The 21,405-nt window shown below is 51.2% G+C and overlaps 30 non-coding genes across 30 annotated transcripts; all 30 read right to left on the bottom strand.

Moving 5' to 3' along the window:
- Positions 1–302: 302 nt before the first annotated feature.
- Positions 303–374, bottom strand: Trnah-gug (transfer RNA histidin (anticodon GUG)). The gene has a single exon. It is a non-coding gene; the product is annotated as a tRNA-His (tRNA).
- A 391-nt stretch (positions 375–765) lies between these two features.
- Trnae-cuc (transfer RNA glutamic acid (anticodon CUC)) lies at positions 766–837 on the bottom strand. Its single transcript has one exon. It is a non-coding gene; the product is annotated as a tRNA-Glu (tRNA).
- A 446-nt stretch (positions 838–1,283) lies between these two features.
- Positions 1,284–1,365, bottom strand: Trnal-uag (transfer RNA leucine (anticodon UAG)). Its single transcript has one exon. It is a non-coding gene; the product is annotated as a tRNA-Leu (tRNA).
- A 453-nt stretch (positions 1,366–1,818) lies between these two features.
- Positions 1,819–1,890, bottom strand: Trnah-gug (transfer RNA histidin (anticodon GUG)). Its single transcript has one exon. It is a non-coding gene; the product is annotated as a tRNA-His (tRNA).
- A 391-nt stretch (positions 1,891–2,281) lies between these two features.
- Trnae-cuc (transfer RNA glutamic acid (anticodon CUC)) lies at positions 2,282–2,353 on the bottom strand. Its single transcript has one exon. It is a non-coding gene; the product is annotated as a tRNA-Glu (tRNA).
- A 445-nt stretch (positions 2,354–2,798) lies between these two features.
- Trnal-uag (transfer RNA leucine (anticodon UAG)) lies at positions 2,799–2,880 on the bottom strand. The gene has a single exon. It is a non-coding gene; the product is annotated as a tRNA-Leu (tRNA).
- Positions 2,881–3,333: 453 nt separating this feature from the next.
- On the bottom strand, positions 3,334–3,405 carry Trnah-gug (transfer RNA histidin (anticodon GUG)). The gene has a single exon. It is a non-coding gene; the product is annotated as a tRNA-His (tRNA).
- A 391-nt stretch (positions 3,406–3,796) lies between these two features.
- Trnae-cuc (transfer RNA glutamic acid (anticodon CUC)) lies at positions 3,797–3,868 on the bottom strand. Its single transcript has one exon. It is a non-coding gene; the product is annotated as a tRNA-Glu (tRNA).
- A 445-nt stretch (positions 3,869–4,313) lies between these two features.
- Positions 4,314–4,395, bottom strand: Trnal-uag (transfer RNA leucine (anticodon UAG)). Its single transcript has one exon. It is a non-coding gene; the product is annotated as a tRNA-Leu (tRNA).
- A 453-nt stretch (positions 4,396–4,848) lies between these two features.
- Trnah-gug (transfer RNA histidin (anticodon GUG)) lies at positions 4,849–4,920 on the bottom strand. The gene has a single exon. It is a non-coding gene; the product is annotated as a tRNA-His (tRNA).
- Positions 4,921–5,311: 391 nt separating this feature from the next.
- Trnae-cuc (transfer RNA glutamic acid (anticodon CUC)) lies at positions 5,312–5,383 on the bottom strand. The gene has a single exon. It is a non-coding gene; the product is annotated as a tRNA-Glu (tRNA).
- A 445-nt stretch (positions 5,384–5,828) lies between these two features.
- Positions 5,829–5,910, bottom strand: Trnal-uag (transfer RNA leucine (anticodon UAG)). The gene has a single exon. It is a non-coding gene; the product is annotated as a tRNA-Leu (tRNA).
- A 453-nt stretch (positions 5,911–6,363) lies between these two features.
- Positions 6,364–6,435, bottom strand: Trnah-gug (transfer RNA histidin (anticodon GUG)). The gene has a single exon. It is a non-coding gene; the product is annotated as a tRNA-His (tRNA).
- Positions 6,436–6,826: 391 nt separating this feature from the next.
- Positions 6,827–6,898, bottom strand: Trnae-cuc (transfer RNA glutamic acid (anticodon CUC)). The gene has a single exon. It is a non-coding gene; the product is annotated as a tRNA-Glu (tRNA).
- A 445-nt stretch (positions 6,899–7,343) lies between these two features.
- On the bottom strand, positions 7,344–7,425 carry Trnal-uag (transfer RNA leucine (anticodon UAG)). The gene has a single exon. It is a non-coding gene; the product is annotated as a tRNA-Leu (tRNA).
- A 453-nt stretch (positions 7,426–7,878) lies between these two features.
- Positions 7,879–7,950, bottom strand: Trnah-gug (transfer RNA histidin (anticodon GUG)). The gene has a single exon. It is a non-coding gene; the product is annotated as a tRNA-His (tRNA).
- A 391-nt stretch (positions 7,951–8,341) lies between these two features.
- On the bottom strand, positions 8,342–8,413 carry Trnae-cuc (transfer RNA glutamic acid (anticodon CUC)). The gene has a single exon. It is a non-coding gene; the product is annotated as a tRNA-Glu (tRNA).
- A 445-nt stretch (positions 8,414–8,858) lies between these two features.
- Trnal-uag (transfer RNA leucine (anticodon UAG)) lies at positions 8,859–8,940 on the bottom strand. The gene has a single exon. It is a non-coding gene; the product is annotated as a tRNA-Leu (tRNA).
- A 453-nt stretch (positions 8,941–9,393) lies between these two features.
- Trnah-gug (transfer RNA histidin (anticodon GUG)) lies at positions 9,394–9,465 on the bottom strand. The gene has a single exon. It is a non-coding gene; the product is annotated as a tRNA-His (tRNA).
- A 391-nt stretch (positions 9,466–9,856) lies between these two features.
- On the bottom strand, positions 9,857–9,928 carry Trnae-cuc (transfer RNA glutamic acid (anticodon CUC)). The gene has a single exon. It is a non-coding gene; the product is annotated as a tRNA-Glu (tRNA).
- A 445-nt stretch (positions 9,929–10,373) lies between these two features.
- Positions 10,374–10,455, bottom strand: Trnal-uag (transfer RNA leucine (anticodon UAG)). Its single transcript has one exon. It is a non-coding gene; the product is annotated as a tRNA-Leu (tRNA).
- A 453-nt stretch (positions 10,456–10,908) lies between these two features.
- On the bottom strand, positions 10,909–10,980 carry Trnah-gug (transfer RNA histidin (anticodon GUG)). The gene has a single exon. It is a non-coding gene; the product is annotated as a tRNA-His (tRNA).
- Positions 10,981–11,371: 391 nt separating this feature from the next.
- Trnae-cuc (transfer RNA glutamic acid (anticodon CUC)) lies at positions 11,372–11,443 on the bottom strand. Its single transcript has one exon. It is a non-coding gene; the product is annotated as a tRNA-Glu (tRNA).
- A 445-nt stretch (positions 11,444–11,888) lies between these two features.
- On the bottom strand, positions 11,889–11,970 carry Trnal-uag (transfer RNA leucine (anticodon UAG)). Its single transcript has one exon. It is a non-coding gene; the product is annotated as a tRNA-Leu (tRNA).
- A 453-nt stretch (positions 11,971–12,423) lies between these two features.
- Positions 12,424–12,495, bottom strand: Trnah-gug (transfer RNA histidin (anticodon GUG)). Its single transcript has one exon. It is a non-coding gene; the product is annotated as a tRNA-His (tRNA).
- Positions 12,496–12,886: 391 nt separating this feature from the next.
- On the bottom strand, positions 12,887–12,958 carry Trnae-cuc (transfer RNA glutamic acid (anticodon CUC)). The gene has a single exon. It is a non-coding gene; the product is annotated as a tRNA-Glu (tRNA).
- A 445-nt stretch (positions 12,959–13,403) lies between these two features.
- Positions 13,404–13,485, bottom strand: Trnal-uag (transfer RNA leucine (anticodon UAG)). Its single transcript has one exon. It is a non-coding gene; the product is annotated as a tRNA-Leu (tRNA).
- Positions 13,486–13,938: 453 nt separating this feature from the next.
- Positions 13,939–14,010, bottom strand: Trnah-gug (transfer RNA histidin (anticodon GUG)). The gene has a single exon. It is a non-coding gene; the product is annotated as a tRNA-His (tRNA).
- A 6,783-nt stretch (positions 14,011–20,793) lies between these two features.
- On the bottom strand, positions 20,794–20,875 carry Trnal-uag (transfer RNA leucine (anticodon UAG)). The gene has a single exon. It is a non-coding gene; the product is annotated as a tRNA-Leu (tRNA).
- A 453-nt stretch (positions 20,876–21,328) lies between these two features.
- Trnah-gug (transfer RNA histidin (anticodon GUG)) lies at positions 21,329–21,400 on the bottom strand. The gene has a single exon. It is a non-coding gene; the product is annotated as a tRNA-His (tRNA).
- Positions 21,401–21,405: the final 5 nt, after the last annotated feature.

Here is a 21,405-nt window from a genome sequence, read left to right as displayed (position 1 = left end):
GCCACTTGTCTGTAGCTGTCGCAGTTAAGGAGACAGCATCAAGAGACGTTTTCGTGCCGTGACCATGTTTCGAAACCTGGGCTTTCCGTAACCACTAAAGTATCATAGCTGTACCTGTCGGGCGGAGCTAGAATGTTCCATGTAACAGACATATGTGGGCTCAAGAAGGTTGCACTTGTGATGAAGTGGTAGTACGGACTGCGGCCTGCGGAACACGAGTGAAAAACCAAGGAAGCACTGTGATTTCGGGTACTCGTGCACTATCGTCAATGCAACGGCAGCAAGGAGAAACTTTCAAAAATTGCCGTGACCAGGATTCGAACCTGGGTTATTGCGGCCACAACGCAATGTCCTAACCACTAGACGATCACGGCCATGGCCACGGAGGCGCCCACGGAAGCAGCTGGCTGGAATGCAAGTGTCGATACACAGCAAAGCCTAAGCCTAGGCCAAGGTGTACGCCACAGCAGTGGCAGACACGGTCTCCATCACATGCATGCGAGCTAATGAACGTGCCTGCGCTGTCAGTACACTAACTACAGTGGTTAGCTGCATCCACCTCCGTGGCAATGTGTTGCAGACCTCCAAGCCTCTTGACAACAGGTACCGGTATGTGGCTGGATAACAAGTGGATAGACGCCCATCTCTCTCGCCGTCAGGTGTTGCAACGAATCATACTTAACGTGGCTTTGTGCACGCGTCAGCGTAGCGTCAGTCGAGCAAAGTCGAGACAAGTCGCATAAGAGGAGCAACAAAAACGCGCACTTCCGGTACCGGGAATCGAACCCGGGCCTCCTGGGTGAGAGCCAGGTATCCTAGCCACTAGACCACACCGGATAACGACGGCAGCGCTCCTCCAGCGAACGCAGCAGCAACCCACGGTTAATCGACGACAAGTGTAAAAAAATCCACTCTCTCGCGTTAATAGAGCGGCGTGCTCCGGACGCATTTCGTGGAGACGAACGCCAGCAATGATGAGAGCAAAAGGCGCCTACAAATCCTGTCGTTGCACCACGCACTGTTCTACGACAATTCACGAAACAGACGCTCACGCCTTGTTGTGCCGTTTTCTTTGCGGGCAATGAGTGCAGCTGTCTACGACACAGGCAACATTACACGTTTGGCACCTGTGGGTTTGGAACCCACGCCTCCAAAGAGACTGGTGCCTGATACCAGCGCCTTAGACCGCTCGGCCACGCTACCTACACAACACGCGCGTCACAAGAGCTGCGTCCTACCCCACGAGAACACACCGCATCGGCACAAAAATGAGACGTCAAAATTGGCAACGGTGGGATTCGAACCCACGCCTCCGAAGAGACTGGTGCCTAAAACCAGCGCCTTAGACCGCTCGGCCACGTTACCGTTGGAGCAGCAGCGGCAAAACGTTTCATTTGTACTACAAAGGTCACTTCGAAATGGAAGTATCTTGGCAATCGCCGTGCCATGTCCACTGGAAGCATCTCTTTAGGCCATCCACAACAAGAAAGTGCCGTGCCCGCCGTATGGTAGCGACGCCACTTGTCTGTAGCTGTCGCAGTTAAGGAGACAGCATCAAGAGACGTTTTCGTGCCGTGACCATGTTTCGAAACCTGGGCTTTCCGTAACCACTAAAGTATCATAGCTGTACCTGTCGGGCGGAGCTAGAATGTTCCATGTAACAGACATATGTGAGCTCAAGAAGGTTGCACTTGTGATGAAGTGGTAGTACGGACTGCGGCCTGCGGAACACGAGTGAAAAACCAAGGAAGCACTGTGATTTCGGGTACTCGTGCACTATCGTCAATGCAACGGCAGCAAGGAGAAACTTTCAAAAATTGCCGTGACCAGGATTCGAACCTGGGTTATTGCGGCCACAACGCAATGTCCTAACCACTAGACGATCACGGCCATGGCCACGGAGGCGCCCACGGAAGCAGCTGGCTGGAATGCAAGTGTCGATACACAGCAAAGCCTAAGCCTAGGCCAAGGTGTACGCCACAGCAGTGGCAGACACGGTCTCCATCACATGCATGCGAGCTAATGAACGTGCCTGCGCTGTCAGTACACTAACTACAGTGGTTAGCTGCATCCACCTCCGTGGCAATGTGTTGCAGACCTCCAAGCCTCTTGACAACAGGTACCGGTATGTGGCTGGATAACAAGTGGATAGACGCCCATCTCTCTCGCCGTCAGGTGTTGCAACGAATCATACTTAACGTGGCTTTGTGCACGCGTCAGCGTAGCGTCAGTCGAGCAAAGTCGAGACAAGTCGCATAAGAGGAGCAACAAAAACGCGCACTTCCGGTACCGGGAATCGAACCCGGGCCTCCTGGGTGAGAGCCAGGTATCCTAGCCACTAGACCACACCGGATAACGACGGCAGCGCTCCTCCAGCGAACGCAGCAGCAACCCACGGTTAATCGACGACAAGTGTAAAAAAATCCACTCTCTCGCGTTATAGAGCGGCGTGCTCCGGACGCATTTCGTGGAGACGAACGCCAGCAATGATGAGAGCAAAAGGCGCCTACAAATCCTGTCGTTGCACCACGCACTGTTCTACGACAATTCACGAAACAGACGCTCACGCCTTGTTGTGCCGTTTTCTTTGCGGGCAATGAGTGCAGCTGTCTACGACACAGGCAACATTACACGTTTGGCACCTGTGGGTTTGGAACCCACGCCTCCAAAGAGACTGGTGCCTGATACCAGCGCCTTAGACCGCTCGGCCACGCTACCTACACAACACGCGCGTCACAAGAGCTGCGTCCTACCCCACGAGAACACACCGCATCGGCACAAAAATGAGACGTCAAAATTGGCAACGGTGGGATTCGAACCCACGCCTCCGAAGAGACTGGTGCCTAAAACCAGCGCCTTAGACCGCTCGGCCACGTTACCGTTGGAGCAGCAGCGGCAAAACGTTTCATTTGTACTACAAAGGTCACTTCGAAATGGAAGTATCTTGGCAATCGCCGTGCCATGTCCACTGGAAGCATCTCTTTAGGCCATCCACAACAAGAAAGTGCCGTGCCCGCCGTATGGTAGCGACGCCACTTGTCTGTAGCTGTCGCAGTTAAGGAGACAGCATCAAGAGACGTTTTCGTGCCGTGACCATGTTTCGAAACCTGGGCTTTCCGTAACCACTAAAGTATCATAGCTGTACCTGTCGGGCGGAGCTAGAATGTTCCATGTAACAGACATATGTGGGCTCAAGAAGGTTGCACTTGTGATGAAGTGGTAGTACGGACTGCGGCCTGCGGAACACGAGTGAAAAACCAAGGAAGCACTGTGATTTCGGGTACTCGTGCACTATCGTCAATGCAACGGCAGCAAGGAGAAACTTTCAAAAATTGCCGTGACCAGGATTCGAACCTGGGTTATTGCGGCCACAACGCAATGTCCTAACCACTAGACGATCACGGCCATGGCCACGGAGGCGCCCACGGAAGCAGCTGGCTGGAATGCAAGTGTCGATACACAGCAAAGCCTAAGCCTAGGCCAAGGTGTACGCCACAGCAGTGGCAGACACGGTCTCCATCACATGCATGCGAGCTAATGAACGTGCCTGCGCTGTCAGTACACTAACTACAGTGGTTAGCTGCATCCACCTCCGTGGCAATGTGTTGCAGACCTCCAAGCCTCTTGACAACAGGTACCGGTATGTGGCTGGATAACAAGTGGATAGACGCCCATCTCTCTCGCCGTCAGGTGTTGCAACGAATCATACTTAACGTGGCTTTGTGCACGCGTCAGCGTAGCGTCAGTCGAGCAAAGTCGAGACAAGTCGCATAAGAGGAGCAACAAAAACGCGCACTTCCGGTACCGGGAATCGAACCCGGGCCTCCTGGGTGAGAGCCAGGTATCCTAGCCACTAGACCACACCGGATAACGACGGCAGCGCTCCTCCAGCGAACGCAGCAGCAACCCACGGTTAATCGACGACAAGTGTAAAAAAATCCACTCTCTCGCGTTATAGAGCGGCGTGCTCCGGACGCATTTCGTGGAGACGAACGCCAGCAATGATGAGAGCAAAAGGCGCCTACAAATCCTGTCGTTGCACCACGCACTGTTCTACGACAATTCACGAAACAGACGCTCACGCCTTGTTGTGCCGTTTTCTTTGCGGGCAATGAGTGCAGCTGTCTACGACACAGGCAACATTACACGTTTGGCACCTGTGGGTTTGGAACCCACGCCTCCAAAGAGACTGGTGCCTGATACCAGCGCCTTAGACCGCTCGGCCACGCTACCTACACAACACGCGCGTCACAAGAGCTGCGTCCTACCCCACGAGAACACACCGCATCGGCACAAAAATGAGACGTCAAAATTGGCAACGGTGGGATTCGAACCCACGCCTCCGAAGAGACTGGTGCCTAAAACCAGCGCCTTAGACCGCTCGGCCACGTTACCGTTGGAGCAGCAGCGGCAAAACGTTTCATTTGTACTACAAAGGTCACTTCGAAATGGAAGTATCTTGGCAATCGCCGTGCCATGTCCACTGGAAGCATCTCTTTAGGCCATCCACAACAAGAAAGTGCCGTGCCCGCCGTATGGTAGCGACGCCACTTGTCTGTAGCTGTCGCAGTTAAGGAGACAGCATCAAGAGACGTTTTCGTGCCGTGACCATGTTTCGAAACCTGGGCTTTCCGTAACCACTAAAGTATCATAGCTGTACCTGTCGGGCGGAGCTAGAATGTTCCATGTAACAGACATATGTGGGCTCAAGAAGGTTGCACTTGTGATGAAGTGGTAGTACGGACTGCGGCCTGCGGAACACGAGTGAAAAACCAAGGAAGCACTGTGATTTCGGGTACTCGTGCACTATCGTCAATGCAACGGCAGCAAGGAGAAACTTTCAAAAATTGCCGTGACCAGGATTCGAACCTGGGTTATTGCGGCCACAACGCAATGTCCTAACCACTAGACGATCACGGCCATGGCCACGGAGGCGCCCACGGAAGCAGCTGGCTGGAATGCAAGTGTCGATACACAGCAAAGCCTAAGCCTAGGCCAAGGTGTACGCCACAGCAGTGGCAGACACGGTCTCCATCACATGCATGCGAGCTAATGAACGTGCCTGCGCTGTCAGTACACTAACTACAGTGGTTAGCTGCATCCACCTCCGTGGCAATGTGTTGCAGACCTCCAAGCCTCTTGACAACAGGTACCGGTATGTGGCTGGATAACAAGTGGATAGACGCCCATCTCTCTCGCCGTCAGGTGTTGCAACGAATCATACTTAACGTGGCTTTGTGCACGCGTCAGCGTAGCGTCAGTCGAGCAAAGTCGAGACAAGTCGCATAAGAGGAGCAACAAAAACGCGCACTTCCGGTACCGGGAATCGAACCCGGGCCTCCTGGGTGAGAGCCAGGTATCCTAGCCACTAGACCACACCGGATAACGACGGCAGCGCTCCTCCAGCGAACGCAGCAGCAACCCACGGTTAATCGACGACAAGTGTAAAAAAATCCACTCTCTCGCGTTATAGAGCGGCGTGCTCCGGACGCATTTCGTGGAGACGAACGCCAGCAATGATGAGAGCAAAAGGCGCCTACAAATCCTGTCGTTGCACCACGCACTGTTCTACGACAATTCACGAAACAGACGCTCACGCCTTGTTGTGCCGTTTTCTTTGCGGGCAATGAGTGCAGCTGTCTACGACACAGGCAACATTACACGTTTGGCACCTGTGGGTTTGGAACCCACGCCTCCAAAGAGACTGGTGCCTGATACCAGCGCCTTAGACCGCTCGGCCACGCTACCTACACAACACGCGCGTCACAAGAGCTGCGTCCTACCCCACGAGAACACACCGCATCGGCACAAAAATGAGACGTCAAAATTGGCAACGGTGGGATTCGAACCCACGCCTCCGAAGAGACTGGTGCCTAAAACCAGCGCCTTAGACCGCTCGGCCACGTTACCGTTGGAGCAGCAGCGGCAAAACGTTTCATTTGTACTACAAAGGTCACTTCGAAATGGAAGTATCTTGGCAATCGCCGTGCCATGTCCACTGGAAGCATCTCTTTAGGCCATCCACAACAAGAAAGTGCCGTGCCCGCCGTATGGTAGCGACGCCACTTGTCTGTAGCTGTCGCAGTTAAGGAGACAGCATCAAGAGACGTTTTCGTGCCGTGACCATGTTTCGAAACCTGGGCTTTCCGTAACCACTAAAGTATCATAGCTGTACCTGTCGGGCGGAGCTAGAATGTTCCATGTAACAGACATATGTGGGCTCAAGAAGGTTGCACTTGTGATGAAGTGGTAGTACGGACTGCGGCCTGCGGAACACGAGTGAAAAACCAAGGAAGCACTGTGATTTCGGGTACTCGTGCACTATCGTCAATGCAACGGCAGCAAGGAGAAACTTTCAAAAATTGCCGTGACCAGGATTCGAACCTGGGTTATTGCGGCCACAACGCAATGTCCTAACCACTAGACGATCACGGCCATGGCCACGGAGGCGCCCACGGAAGCAGCTGGCTGGAATGCAAGTGTCGATACACAGCAAAGCCTAAGCCTAGGCCAAGGTGTACGCCACAGCAGTGGCAGACACGGTCTCCATCACATGCATGCGAGCTAATGAACGTGCCTGCGCTGTCAGTACACTAACTACAGTGGTTAGCTGCATCCACCTCCGTGGCAATGTGTTGCAGACCTCCAAGCCTCTTGACAACAGGTACCGGTATGTGGCTGGATAACAAGTGGATAGACGCCCATCTCTCTCGCCGTCAGGTGTTGCAACGAATCATACTTAACGTGGCTTTGTGCACGCGTCAGCGTAGCGTCAGTCGAGCAAAGTCGAGACAAGTCGCATAAGAGGAGCAACAAAAACGCGCACTTCCGGTACCGGGAATCGAACCCGGGCCTCCTGGGTGAGAGCCAGGTATCCTAGCCACTAGACCACACCGGATAACGACGGCAGCGCTCCTCCAGCGAACGCAGCAGCAACCCACGGTTAATCGACGACAAGTGTAAAAAAATCCACTCTCTCGCGTTATAGAGCGGCGTGCTCCGGACGCATTTCGTGGAGACGAACGCCAGCAATGATGAGAGCAAAAGGCGCCTACAAATCCTGTCGTTGCACCACGCACTGTTCTACGACAATTCACGAAACAGACGCTCACGCCTTGTTGTGCCGTTTTCTTTGCGGGCAATGAGTGCAGCTGTCTACGACACAGGCAACATTACACGTTTGGCACCTGTGGGTTTGGAACCCACGCCTCCAAAGAGACTGGTGCCTGATACCAGCGCCTTAGACCGCTCGGCCACGCTACCTACACAACACGCGCGTCACAAGAGCTGCGTCCTACCCCACGAGAACACACCGCATCGGCACAAAAATGAGACGTCAAAATTGGCAACGGTGGGATTCGAACCCACGCCTCCGAAGAGACTGGTGCCTAAAACCAGCGCCTTAGACCGCTCGGCCACGTTACCGTTGGAGCAGCAGCGGCAAAACGTTTCATTTGTACTACAAAGGTCACTTCGAAATGGAAGTATCTTGGCAATCGCCGTGCCATGTCCACTGGAAGCATCTCTTTAGGCCATCCACAACAAGAAAGTGCCGTGCCCGCCGTATGGTAGCGACGCCACTTGTCTGTAGCTGTCGCAGTTAAGGAGACAGCATCAAGAGACGTTTTCGTGCCGTGACCATGTTTCGAAACCTGGGCTTTCCGTAACCACTAAAGTATCATAGCTGTACCTGTCGGGCGGAGCTAGAATGTTCCATGTAACAGACATATGTGGGCTCAAGAAGGTTGCACTTGTGATGAAGTGGTAGTACGGACTGCGGCCTGCGGAACACGAGTGAAAAACCAAGGAAGCACTGTGATTTCGGGTACTCGTGCACTATCGTCAATGCAACGGCAGCAAGGAGAAACTTTCAAAAATTGCCGTGACCAGGATTCGAACCTGGGTTATTGCGGCCACAACGCAATGTCCTAACCACTAGACGATCACGGCCATGGCCACGGAGGCGCCCACGGAAGCAGCTGGCTGGAATGCAAGTGTCGATACACAGCAAAGCCTAAGCCTAGGCCAAGGTGTACGCCACAGCAGTGGCAGACACGGTCTCCATCACATGCATGCGAGCTAATGAACGTGCCTGCGCTGTCAGTACACTAACTACAGTGGTTAGCTGCATCCACCTCCGTGGCAATGTGTTGCAGACCTCCAAGCCTCTTGACAACAGGTACCGGTATGTGGCTGGATAACAAGTGGATAGACGCCCATCTCTCTCGCCGTCAGGTGTTGCAACGAATCATACTTAACGTGGCTTTGTGCACGCGTCAGCGTAGCGTCAGTCGAGCAAAGTCGAGACAAGTCGCATAAGAGGAGCAACAAAAACGCGCACTTCCGGTACCGGGAATCGAACCCGGGCCTCCTGGGTGAGAGCCAGGTATCCTAGCCACTAGACCACACCGGATAACGACGGCAGCGCTCCTCCAGCGAACGCAGCAGCAACCCACGGTTAATCGACGACAAGTGTAAAAAAATCCACTCTCTCGCGTTATAGAGCGGCGTGCTCCGGACGCATTTCGTGGAGACGAACGCCAGCAATGATGAGAGCAAAAGGCGCCTACAAATCCTGTCGTTGCACCACGCACTGTTCTACGACAATTCACGAAACAGACGCTCACGCCTTGTTGTGCCGTTTTCTTTGCGGGCAATGAGTGCAGCTGTCTACGACACAGGCAACATTACACGTTTGGCACCTGTGGGTTTGGAACCCACGCCTCCAAAGAGACTGGTGCCTGATACCAGCGCCTTAGACCGCTCGGCCACGCTACCTACACAACACGCGCGTCACAAGAGCTGCGTCCTACCCCACGAGAACACACCGCATCGGCACAAAAATGAGACGTCAAAATTGGCAACGGTGGGATTCGAACCCACGCCTCCGAAGAGACTGGTGCCTAAAACCAGCGCCTTAGACCGCTCGGCCACGTTACCGTTGGAGCAGCAGCGGCAAAACGTTTCATTTGTACTACAAAGGTCACTTCGAAATGGAAGTATCTTGGCAATCGCCGTGCCATGTCCACTGGAAGCATCTCTTTAGGCCATCCACAACAAGAAAGTGCCGTGCCCGCCGTATGGTAGCGACGCCACTTGTCTGTAGCTGTCGCAGTTAAGGAGACAGCATCAAGAGACGTTTTCGTGCCGTGACCATGTTTCGAAACCTGGGCTTTCCGTAACCACTAAAGTATCATAGCTGTACCTGTCGGGCGGAGCTAGAATGTTCCATGTAACAGACATATGTGGGCTCAAGAAGGTTGCACTTGTGATGAAGTGGTAGTACGGACTGCGGCCTGCGGAACACGAGTGAAAAACCAAGGAAGCACTGTGATTTCGGGTACTCGTGCACTATCGTCAATGCAACGGCAGCAAGGAGAAACTTTCAAAAATTGCCGTGACCAGGATTCGAACCTGGGTTATTGCGGCCACAACGCAATGTCCTAACCACTAGACGATCACGGCCATGGCCACGGAGGCGCCCACGGAAGCAGCTGGCTGGAATGCAAGTGTCGATACACAGCAAAGCCTAAGCCTAGGCCAAGGTGTACGCCACAGCAGTGGCAGACACGGTCTCCATCACATGCATGCGAGCTAATGAACGTGCCTGCGCTGTCAGTACACTAACTACAGTGGTTAGCTGCATCCACCTCCGTGGCAATGTGTTGCAGACCTCCAAGCCTCTTGACAACAGGTACCGGTATGTGGCTGGATAACAAGTGGATAGACGCCCATCTCTCTCGCCGTCAGGTGTTGCAACGAATCATACTTAACGTGGCTTTGTGCACGCGTCAGCGTAGCGTCAGTCGAGCAAAGTCGAGACAAGTCGCATAAGAGGAGCAACAAAAACGCGCACTTCCGGTACCGGGAATCGAACCCGGGCCTCCTGGGTGAGAGCCAGGTATCCTAGCCACTAGACCACACCGGATAACGACGGCAGCGCTCCTCCAGCGAACGCAGCAGCAACCCACGGTTAATCGACGACAAGTGTAAAAAAATCCACTCTCTCGCGTTATAGAGCGGCGTGCTCCGGACGCATTTCGTGGAGACGAACGCCAGCAATGATGAGAGCAAAAGGCGCCTACAAATCCTGTCGTTGCACCACGCACTGTTCTACGACAATTCACGAAACAGACGCTCACGCCTTGTTGTGCCGTTTTCTTTGCGGGCAATGAGTGCAGCTGTCTACGACACAGGCAACATTACACGTTTGGCACCTGTGGGTTTGGAACCCACGCCTCCAAAGAGACTGGTGCCTGATACCAGCGCCTTAGACCGCTCGGCCACGCTACCTACACAACACGCGCGTCACAAGAGCTGCGTCCTACCCCACGAGAACACACCGCATCGGCACAAAAATGAGACGTCAAAATTGGCAACGGTGGGATTCGAACCCACGCCTCCGAAGAGACTGGTGCCTAAAACCAGCGCCTTAGACCGCTCGGCCACGTTACCGTTGGAGCAGCAGCGGCAAAACGTTTCATTTGTACTACAAAGGTCACTTCGAAATGGAAGTATCTTGGCAATCGCCGTGCCATGTCCACTGGAAGCATCTCTTTAGGCCATCCACAACAAGAAAGTGCCGTGCCCGCCGTATGGTAGCGACGCCACTTGTCTGTAGCTGTCGCAGTTAAGGAGACAGCATCAAGAGACGTTTTCGTGCCGTGACCATGTTTCGAAACCTGGGCTTTCCGTAACCACTAAAGTATCATAGCTGTACCTGTCGGGCGGAGCTAGAATGTTCCATGTAACAGACATATGTGGGCTCAAGAAGGTTGCACTTGTGATGAAGTGGTAGTACGGACTGCGGCCTGCGGAACACGAGTGAAAAACCAAGGAAGCACTGTGATTTCGGGTACTCGTGCACTATCGTCAATGCAACGGCAGCAAGGAGAAACTTTCAAAAATTGCCGTGACCAGGATTCGAACCTGGGTTATTGCGGCCACAACGCAATGTCCTAACCACTAGACGATCACGGCCATGGCCACGGAGGCGCCCACGGAAGCAGCTGGCTGGAATGCAAGTGTCGATACACAGCAAAGCCTAAGCCTAGGCCAAGGTGTACGCCACAGCAGTGGCAGACACGGTCTCCATCACATGCATGCGAGCTAATGAACGTGCCTGCGCTGTCAGTACACTAACTACAGTGGTTAGCTGCATCCACCTCCGTGGCAATGTGTTGCAGACCTCCAAGCCTCTTGACAACAGGTACCGGTATGTGGCTGGATAACAAGTGGATAGACGCCCATCTCTCTCGCCGTCAGGTGTTGCAACGAATCATACTTAACGTGGCTTTGTGCACGCGTCAGCGTAGCGTCAGTCGAGCAAAGTCGAGACAAGTCGCATAAGAGGAGCAACAAAAACGCGCACTTCCGGTACCGGGAATCGAACCCGGGCCTCCTGGGTGAGAGCCAGGTATCCTAGCCACTAGACCACACCGGATAACGACGGCAGCGCTCCTCCAGCGAACGCAGCAGCAACCCACGGTTAATCGACGACAAGTGTAAAAAAATCCACTCTCTCGCGTTATAGAGCGGCGTGCTCCGGACGCATTTCGTGGAGACGAACGCCAGCAATGATGAGAGCAAAAGGCGCCTACAAATCCTGTCGTTGCACCACGCACTGTTCTACGACAATTCACGAAACAGACGCTCACGCCTTGTTGTGCCGTTTTCTTTGCGGGCAATGAGTGCAGCTGTCTACGACACAGGCAACATTACACGTTTGGCACCTGTGGGTTTGGAACCCACGCCTCCAAAGAGACTGGTGCCTGATACCAGCGCCTTAGACCGCTCGGCCACGCTACCTACACAACACGCGCGTCACAAGAGCTGCGTCCTACCCCACGAGAACACACCGCATCGGCACAAAAATGAGACGTCAAAATTGGCAACGGTGGGATTCGAACCCACGCCTCCGAAGAGACTGGTGCCTAAAACCAGCGCCTTAGACCGCTCGGCCACGTTACCGTTGGAGCAGCAGCGGCAAAACGTTTCATTTGTACTACAAAGGTCACTTCGAAATGGAAGTATCTTGGCAATCGCCGTGCCATGTCCACTGGAAGCATCTCTTTAGGCCATCCACAACAAGAAAGTGCCGTGCCCGCCGTATGGTAGCGACGCCACTTGTCTGTAGCTGTCGCAGTTAAGGAGACAGCATCAAGAGACGTTTTCGTGCCGTGACCATGTTTCGAAACCTGGGCTTTCCGTAACCACTAAAGTATCATAGCTGTACCTGTCGGGCGGAGCTAGAATGTTCCATGTAACAGACATATGTGGGCTCAAGAAGGTTGCACTTGTGATGAAGTGGTAGTACGGACTGCGGCCTGCGGAACACGAGTGAAAAACCAAGGAAGCACTGTGATTTCGGGTACTCGTGCACTATCGTCAATGCAACGGCAGCAAGGAGAAACTTTCAAAAATTGCCGTGACCAGGATTCGAACCTGGGTTATTGCGGCCACAACGCAATGTCCTAACCACTAGACGATCACGGCCATGGCCACGGAGGCGCCCACGGAAGCAGCTGGCTGGAATGCAAGTGTCGATACACAGCAAAGCCTAAGCCTAGGCCAAGGTGTACGCCACAGCAGTGGCAGACACGGTCTCCATCACATGCATGCGAGCTAATGAACGTGCCTGCGCTGTCAGTACACTAACTACAGTGGTTAGCTGCATCCACCTCCGTGGCAATGTGTTGCAGACCTCCAAGCCTCTTGACAACAGGTACCGGTATGTGGCTGGATAACAAGTGGATAGACGCCCATCTCTCTCGCCGTCAGGTGTTGCAACGAATCATACTTAACGTGGCTTTGTGCACGCGTCAGCGTAGCGTCAGTCGAGCAAAGTCGAGACAAGTCGCATAAGAGGAGCAACAAAAACGCGCACTTCCGGTACCGGGAATCGAACCCGGGCCTCCTGGGTGAGAGCCAGGTATCCTAGCCACTAGACCACACCGGATAACGACGGCAGCGCTCCTCCAGCGAACGCAGCAGCAACCCACGGTTAATCGACGACAAGTGTAAAAAAATCCACTCTCTCGCGTTATAGAGCGGCGTGCTCCGGACGCATTTCGTGGAGACGAACGCCAGCAATGATGAGAGCAAAAGGCGCCTACAAATCCTGTCGTTGCACCACGCACTGTTCTACGACAATTCACGAAACAGACGCTCACGCCTTGTTGTGCCGTTTTCTTTGCGGGCAATGAGTGCAGCTGTCTACGACACAGGCAACATTACACGTTTGGCACCTGTGGGTTTGGAACCCACGCCTCCAAAGAGACTGGTGCCTGATACCAGCGCCTTAGACCGCTCGGCCACGCTACCTACACAACACGCGCGTCACAAGAGCTGCGTCCTACCCCACGAGAACACACCGCATCGGCACAAAAATGAGACGTCAAAATTGGCAACGGTGGGATTCGAACCCACGCCTCCGAAGAGACTGGTGCCTAAAACCAGCGCCTTAGACCGCTCGGCCACGTTACCGTTGGAGCAGCAGCGGCAAAACGTTTCATTTGTACTACAAAGGTCACTTCGAAATGGAAGTATCTTGGCAATCGCCGTGCCATGTCCACTGGAAGCATCTCTTTAGGCCATCCACAACAAGAAAGTGCCGTGCCCGCCGTATGGTAGCGACGCCACTTGTCTGTAGCTGTCGCAGTTAAGGAGACAGCATCAAGAGACGTTTTCGTGCCGTGACCATGTTTCGAAACCTGGGCTTTCCGTAACCACTAAAGTATCATAGCTGTACCTGTCGGGCGGAGCTAGAATGTTCCATGTAACAGACATATGTGAGCTCAAGAAGGTTGCACTTGTGATGAAGTGGTAGTACGGACTGCGGCCTGCGGAACACGAGTGAAAAACCAAGGAAGCACTGTGATTTCGGGTACTCGTGCACTATCGTCAATGCAACGGCAGCAAGGAGAAACTTTCAAAAATTGCCGTGACCAGGATTCGAACCTGGGTTATTGCGGCCACAACGCAATGTCCTAACCACTAGACGATCACGGCCATGGCCACGGAGGCGCCCACGGAAGCAGCTGGCTGGAATGCAAGTGTCGATACACAGCAAAGCCTAAGCCTAGGCCAAGGTGTACGCCACAGCAGTGGCAGACACGGTCTCCATCACATGCATGCGAGCTAATGAACGTGCCTGCGCTGTCAGTACACTAACTACAGTGGTTAGCTGCATCCACCTCCGTGGCAATGTGTTGCAGACCTCCAAGCCTCTTGACAACAGGTACCGGTATGTGGCTGGATAACAAGTGGATAGACGCCCATCTCTCTCGCCGTCAGGTGTTGCAACGAATCATACTTAACGTGGCTTTGTGCACGCGTCAGCGTAGCGTCAGTCGAGCAAAGTCGAGACAAGTCGCATAAGAGGAGCAACAAAAACGCGCACTTCCGGTACCGGGAATCGAACCCGGGCCTCCTGGGTGAGAGCCAGGTATCCTAGCCACTTTTTTTTTTTTTTTTTTTTTTTTTTTTTTTTTTTTTTTTTTTTTTTTTCCAAACAAAAACACTTGCATTTCAGAACATGTCTTTCACACATGTCTACAAAATCACCTTCACCTTCAAATACAGTTTCCTTGCCACTGACAGAGACGTAGGCAAAGTTTAAAGTTGCTATTTCCATTAAATCTCGTTAATCAGAAAAACGGTAATTTACACCTGCAGCGGAACAAAATACTGTTCCGCCCAGCGTCTGGATCGAACCCACGACCCAGGGATTAAGAGCCTGACGCTCTACCGACTTTTTTTCTTTTTTTTTTTTTATTTTTTTTTTTATTTTTTTTTTCTTTTTTTTTTTTTTTTTTTTTTTTTTTTTTTTTTTTTTTTTTTTTGATTTCCAAAATTCATCTTTCTCCTGTGGGAATGGAACTTACGACCCCTGTTTTAATAGACCAGTGCTCTACCACTTTTTTTTTTTTTTTTTTTTTTTTTTTTTTTTTTTTTTTTTTTTTTTTTTTTTTTTTTTTTTTTTTATAAGGGATCCATTCTTCCACCAGAACTCAATCCATTTCTTCTAGGTGAGTGAGGCGTTAACGGCAAAAAAAAAATGATGACACTATCAACTATGTTAAGCAGTGTCGAACTAAAGTACCTTTTCTGGTTAGGATTAATAAATAAATAAATAAGAAATAAGTGATTAAAAAGGAATCTTCTCCTTTGTTGGTGCAAAATATAAGAAAACGAAAAGTGTTTGTTTTTTTCTCGAGTGTTGTCTTCACATCTTTCGTCTGTTATTGTCCTCTGCTGCTCCTCAATGATGTAGCGAATAGTCGGTTTCGCCTTACTTCGAAAGAAGGTTAAACATGCATTCATGTCTCGTGGTATAGTTTCGGGCGTTCTTTAAATATTACGTTCCCCGTCATGGCAAGACTGACGGGTCGAGTGTCGAATCGCATATCACACAATGGTCTTGCTTAAAAAGTTGGCAAAGGTCGCCTTGTAGTTACGTTCGCGTGCGATCATGCTGTGCTGCAGGGTCAGGTATAGAACGAAATCGTCTTTGTTCTTATCGCCAGTACTAAAAATATAGTGCACTGTGTGACCTATTATCCAGTTGACAGCATTCCGCTTTGTCCTGGGAAATGGGATTGCTTCAGGGTTGAGAAAGTCAGCTGGCGTTATCGCAGATGGTGAGGTCCTCTTGATGCTCGACAGTTTCTGTCGGGCGTAACCCCATATATCTTTCGTGGTACCACAGACGAAACGGTGTTCTTCGCTGTCTATGAGATTACACGTGACACACATTGGCGAGTCCTGCAAATGAATTGCATGAAGCCTGGACTGCGTCGGGATTTTTCTATTGACGGCAGCGTACCACGTCGCCTTTACTTGCGAAGGTAAGTAGGGGCTGTGGATGTTTTGCCACGTCGCGTCCCAGTTGTAGTTTGGAAATTTTTGTTCGATAACATTCCGTGATTTAGTTGCCACAAAGGAGTTGTAGATTGCCTTAACTGTCGTCAAATTCTTTTCAGAGACTGTTGTATGGACATAACTATACTCTAAGAGAAAACTCTTGAAGTGGTAGAGCGCAGTCGGTATATGGTGCACATCAATTGGCGGTTGAAGATCAGTCGGTGCGATTTCATTCAGGACAAGAGCGGTCAGACTGGTCGGTGACTGTTTCCATAGCTTGTAAGTTTTGCAGAAATAAAGAGCTTTCGCTTTTTTGTGTACATCGGTGAGACTGAGTCCGCCATCTCGCGTTGGGAGTGTCAAGGTGTCATATCGAACTTTAAAGATCTGGCCACGACATACAAAGTGTCCAAGCGCGGACAGCATGCATTTGGCTATATCGGTGGGGATGGGCAAAACTTGAGCCACATAATTGATTTTGGCAGTGATATAAATATTGGCCAATTCAACCTTTTGAAGCTCGTCCAATTTCCTGACGCTATGTAACTTCGCACAAGCACGAATTTTGTTGAGCAATTGCTTATAATTGGCGGCAATGGTGTGGCGGATGGTGTTCCGAAAATCGACACCGAGACACGTCATCCTAGTGATCTCTTTAAGCTGGCCATGACCGATCGCGCCTATGCCTTGCCCAATGTTCATGATCCCTGATTTCGTCCAATGCAGTTTCGCACCAGATGCCTTTTCATATTGTGAGATGATCAGGAGACCCCTCTCGACCTCATTGACATTCATAGCTAGGAAGGTAACATCATCAGCGTAAGCTCGGCACACTATCTTCTGCCCGTGTATGTGGAGTCCTTGTAAACGTTCCGTCAAGGTGACTAGCAGCGGTTCGATCGCAATGGCAAACAGCGCCATCGACATAGGGCAGCCCTGCCTAACAGAACTGTTTATCGGGACGGCGCGACTTGGCTGACCGTTAACGACAAGTTTGGATGTACTATTCCGTAACAATTTCTGTATGATGCTGATGAACTGCGGAGGAAAACCCAGAGTCTGCATTATCTGGAAAAGGTAAGGATGGTTCACTCTGTCGAAAGCCTGTGCGAAATCTAAAGTTACGATAGCACATCGGATTTTGCAAGCGTCCGCAACAGAAATCACATCTCGATAGTCTGATAATGTCTGATATATAGCTCTGTCCTTTCCAACACTCGTTTGATGTGATCCAATGACGGTATGCATCACAGTTTTCATTCTCGTTGCGAGAATGCGAGCAAAAATTTTGTAGTCGCTGTTGAGCAACGTAATGGGTCGCAAAGTTGCGACGGTGTTATTGCTCGTCCGTTTCGGGAGTAAGACCACAAGTCCTTCACTGAATGGCGGAGGAATGGGCATGTCCGGTTGGAGAAGTTCGTTGCAGAGCACCGTCAGCTTTGTCTTCAGTTGTGGCCAGAAGACTTGATAAAGTTCCACCGGGAGACCGTCACATCCGGGAGATTTGTTTTTTGGACTGTGGAACACCACATCTTCCAGTTCATCTTCCGTTACATCGGTGACGAGTTCGGCTACATCCGCAGGGCGAAGCCTGTGCGTTAAGCTGCTCCGGAACTCTGCAAGGGCTTCGTCGTCGGTAGGTTTATTGGACATCAAGTCAGTGTAATAAGTTTGAACGGCGTCTCTGATATCGTGTTGCCGAGTTAGAATCGTGCCGTCTTCGGATTGTAGTTCAGTTAAGATCTTTGTCCGTGCTCGTTTAGTTTCACGTATCAGGTGATAAATGGATGGCTGTTCGCCTTTTGCCATAGTCGAAACCCGACCTCTAATTTTGTAACCTTCCATCTGTTTTCGTTTCAAAAGTAATATTTTTGCTTGCAGTCTTTTAATGCGGGGGTAGTTGTCAATCACAGTGGCATCAAGAGTATATAAGTCTCGAAGACATTGATAATAAAACTCCATCGTTCTCTTAAACCACCAGTTCTTATTCCGGGAATATTGTATCATGGATTTACGAATTTTCGGTTTAGCGCATTCGAGCCACCATTGCAATGCCGAGCCGTACGTACTGAATTTGGCTTCACTTTCATTCCACGCTCGAGTGAAGGCTTCTCTGCATTCAGGATCGTCTAAATGTGCAACATTTAGTTTCCATAGTCCTTTGCCTCGGTAGGTTTCCTGTTTCCCCAAATTCAGCGTGCAAATATAAGCCGCATGGTCGGAGAAACTGGTTGGCCAGACCTCAGTTTGTAAAATTCGCTGTCTGAGAGTGTCCGATACGTAAATGCGGTCCAATCTACTCGCTGAATGATTCGTGACGTGAGTAAAACCAGGTGTTGTACCAAACTTGTGCTCCCACGTATCGACTAAACGTAAATCCTTGACGATCTGTTCTAATTCAATCGATTTATTGAAATGCGGCGTCTGATCTTTGGCGTTAAGTACACAGTTAAAATCTCCCGCCAATATTAGGTGGTCATATTGTGTTGCAAAAAGCGGAAGTATTTCTTCCTTGAAAAAGTCCGCTCGGCGTCGCCTATTAGTTGAGCCGGATGGTGCATACAGATTTAGGAGTCTAACATTATTGATAGTCACGCCAATTCCCCTACAACTTATGAGTCGTTCTACATTCTGGACGATAATTCCTTCTTTCGTGAGAATAGCGGTGCCTAAATCGGAACCGTGTCCCGGATTGGCCGTCACATTATAACCGGGAATGTGGTTCAAAGTAATGTCGGCGACCTCCTGAAGCAAGAGGATATCAATGTCGGCGGCGTATAAGAGGTCTACGATGTTGTCGAGTTTGAGGGAACTGCGGATTTTATTTATATTTAATGTACCAATTTTATACGCCTGCTGATCAGTCATTCACGCTCTTACGAGAGTAAGAAGGAATCGGCGCCGTTTTAAAAGAAGTCAGAGTCCTCTTCTTTGTTTGCCTGCCGTGGATCCAGTAACTTATCATCATGTGCCGGTTCTACTGCCGTAGAAGGCTGTTCGGGAAATCGGGAAGTGACTGGAATATCAGTTGCATCAGCGTCCATGTGTTCGACCTCTGGTTCCGCCGCCCAGTCTATAGTGCTGGGGTTCTTGGACGCAAGAGGATGATGTTGTCGTTGTTCTTTTAAACAATGATCAACATCGTCACTGCACATGGGAGACACCTGGCCGGTAGCATCGCGAGAGGGCTCAGTTAGCGTGATTGCACGATCTTCATCCCGCAGGTGTGCAGAAGTTAGCGCCTGTTGTCGGGAGGATTCTGGTGATTTTGCACTGACTTTGTCCATGATTTGCTGCACCTTTCCCCGCAACGACGCCGCCGCCTCTTCCGCACCCTGGCGGGCGATTCTGCGTTTCTTGTTCTTCCGCGGGGATTTAGCAGGTGGACAACGCTCATCGGAATCCGAGATTTCATGGTGGGGTTGTGGGGAACGACATTCAGCAGTCACAGTCCTGACCTGCGTCTCTGAGGAGGTGGAATTTTGTTCTGTTGACAGAGTCGGGGACTGCGCTACGGAATCAACCACGTCACTCACACTCAGGTGTTGCTCTTGTCGCTCAGAAATGTCAACAAGTTGCTCGGCCGTTGGAGGAAGGGGTGGTTGGGGGCGAATGTCTACTTCGGTATCCATGGGCAGTTGGTCGGTCGGTTGGTCGCGAGCCACCGAAGCGTAAGTGGTGGACAAAATAGTCATCTCCGCGGACTTCACCGGTTCACCTGTCGGCAGCTGCACAACACGTCTTTGAATACATTCAGAACGAATATGACCTGGAGAATTGCAAGCTGCACACGTTCGTGGTTGACCATCATAAATGACGATACCTCGATAACCGCAAACGTTAATGTAAGACGGAATATGTCGTAATAAGTCCACCTTCAACTGCCTGACACCGTTCAAAACCGGATATTTGTGAGCACCGGACCATTTTTCTGCAAAATTACTGAGGACCTTCCCAAAGGGTGCAATAACAAGATTGATCGCATCTGTAGGAACTTCAAAGGGTAGCTCAAAAATTCGAATTGTTCGAATACCAAGTCCCACATGATCGACAGTAACTTCGCCAATATTTCCATCACTGTGTTTAAACTTAAGTTTACCACCGGTATTATTGACAACTCGTTCGCATAACTCAGGGTTTTTCAGCTTCAAGTACATCACACTACTCACAATTGACAAGTGAAAACCAACAGTATCTTCAAACGGAACTTGAACAACTTCCTCTAACCAATCCTCAATTTCGAAAGATTTAGGTCGAGCAAAACGTCGATCAAAGGTAAATTTCAGAGTGTCCTTTCTACTAAGTTGAGCCATTACTGCATTTTCGAACGTTGACAGAATATCTAACTACTGCGAAGCGCCGGCGAAAACGCACAGACTTACACAGCGGATGTAAACAAAGCCAGCCGCAGAGCGAAGCACAGCACGACGAACCGCTCGCCACCGCCGCTGCAGGCAGACTACCGGCCACTAGACCACACCGGATAACGACGGCAGCGCTCCTCCAGCGAACGCAGCAGCAACCCACGGTTAATCGACGACAAGTGTAAAAAAATCCACTCTCTCGCGTTATAGAGCGGCGTGCTCCGGACGCATTTCGTGGAGACGAACGCCAGCAATGATGAGAGCAAAAGGCGCCTACAAATCCTGTCGTTGCACCACGCACTGTTCTACGACAATTCACGAAACAGACGCTCACGCCTTGTTGTGCCGTTTTCTTTGCGGGCAATGAGTGCAGCTGTCTACGACACAGGCAACATTACACGTTTGGCACCTGTGGGTTTGGAACCCACGCCTCCAAAGAGACTGGTGCCTGATACCAGCGCCTTAGACCGCTCGGCCACGCTACCTACACAACACGCGCGTCACAAGAGCTGCGTCCTACCCCACGAGAACACACCGCATCGGCACAAAAATGAGACGTCAAAATTGGCAACGGTGGGATTCGAACCCACGCCTCCGAAGAGACTGGTGCCTAAAACCAGCGCCTTAGACCGCTCGGCCACGTTACCGTTGGAGCAGCAGCGGCAAAACGTTTCATTTGTACTACAAAGGTCACTTCGAAATGGAAGTATCTTGGCAATCGCCGTGCCATGTCCACTGGAAGCATCTCTTTAGGCCATCCACAACAAGAAAGTGCCGTGCCCGCCGTATGGTAGCGACGCCACTTGTCTGTAGCTGTCGCAGTTAAGGAGACAGCATCAAGAGACGTTTTCGTGCCGTGACCATGTTTCGAAACCTGGGCTTTCCGTAACCACTAAAGTATCATAGCTGTACCTGTCGGGCGGAGCTAGAATGTTCCATGTAACAGACATATGTGAGCTCAAGAAGGTTGCACTTGTGATGAAGTGGTAGTACGGACTGCGGCCTGCGGAACACGAGTGAAAAACCAAGGAAGCACTGTGATTTCGGGTACTCGTGCACTATCGTCAATGCAACGGCAGCAAGGAGAAACTTTCAAAAATTGCCGTGACCAGGATTCGAACCTGGGTTATTGCGGCCACAACGCAATGTCCTAACCACTAGACGATCACGGCCATGG

This window comes from Schistocerca gregaria, unplaced genomic scaffold (assembly GCF_023897955.1).
Source record: "Schistocerca gregaria isolate iqSchGreg1 unplaced genomic scaffold, iqSchGreg1.2 ptg001134l, whole genome shotgun sequence".
Taxonomy (NCBI): Eukaryota; Metazoa; Arthropoda; class Insecta; order Orthoptera; family Acrididae; genus Schistocerca; species Schistocerca gregaria.
This window is presented reverse-complemented; position numbering and strand designations above follow the sequence as displayed.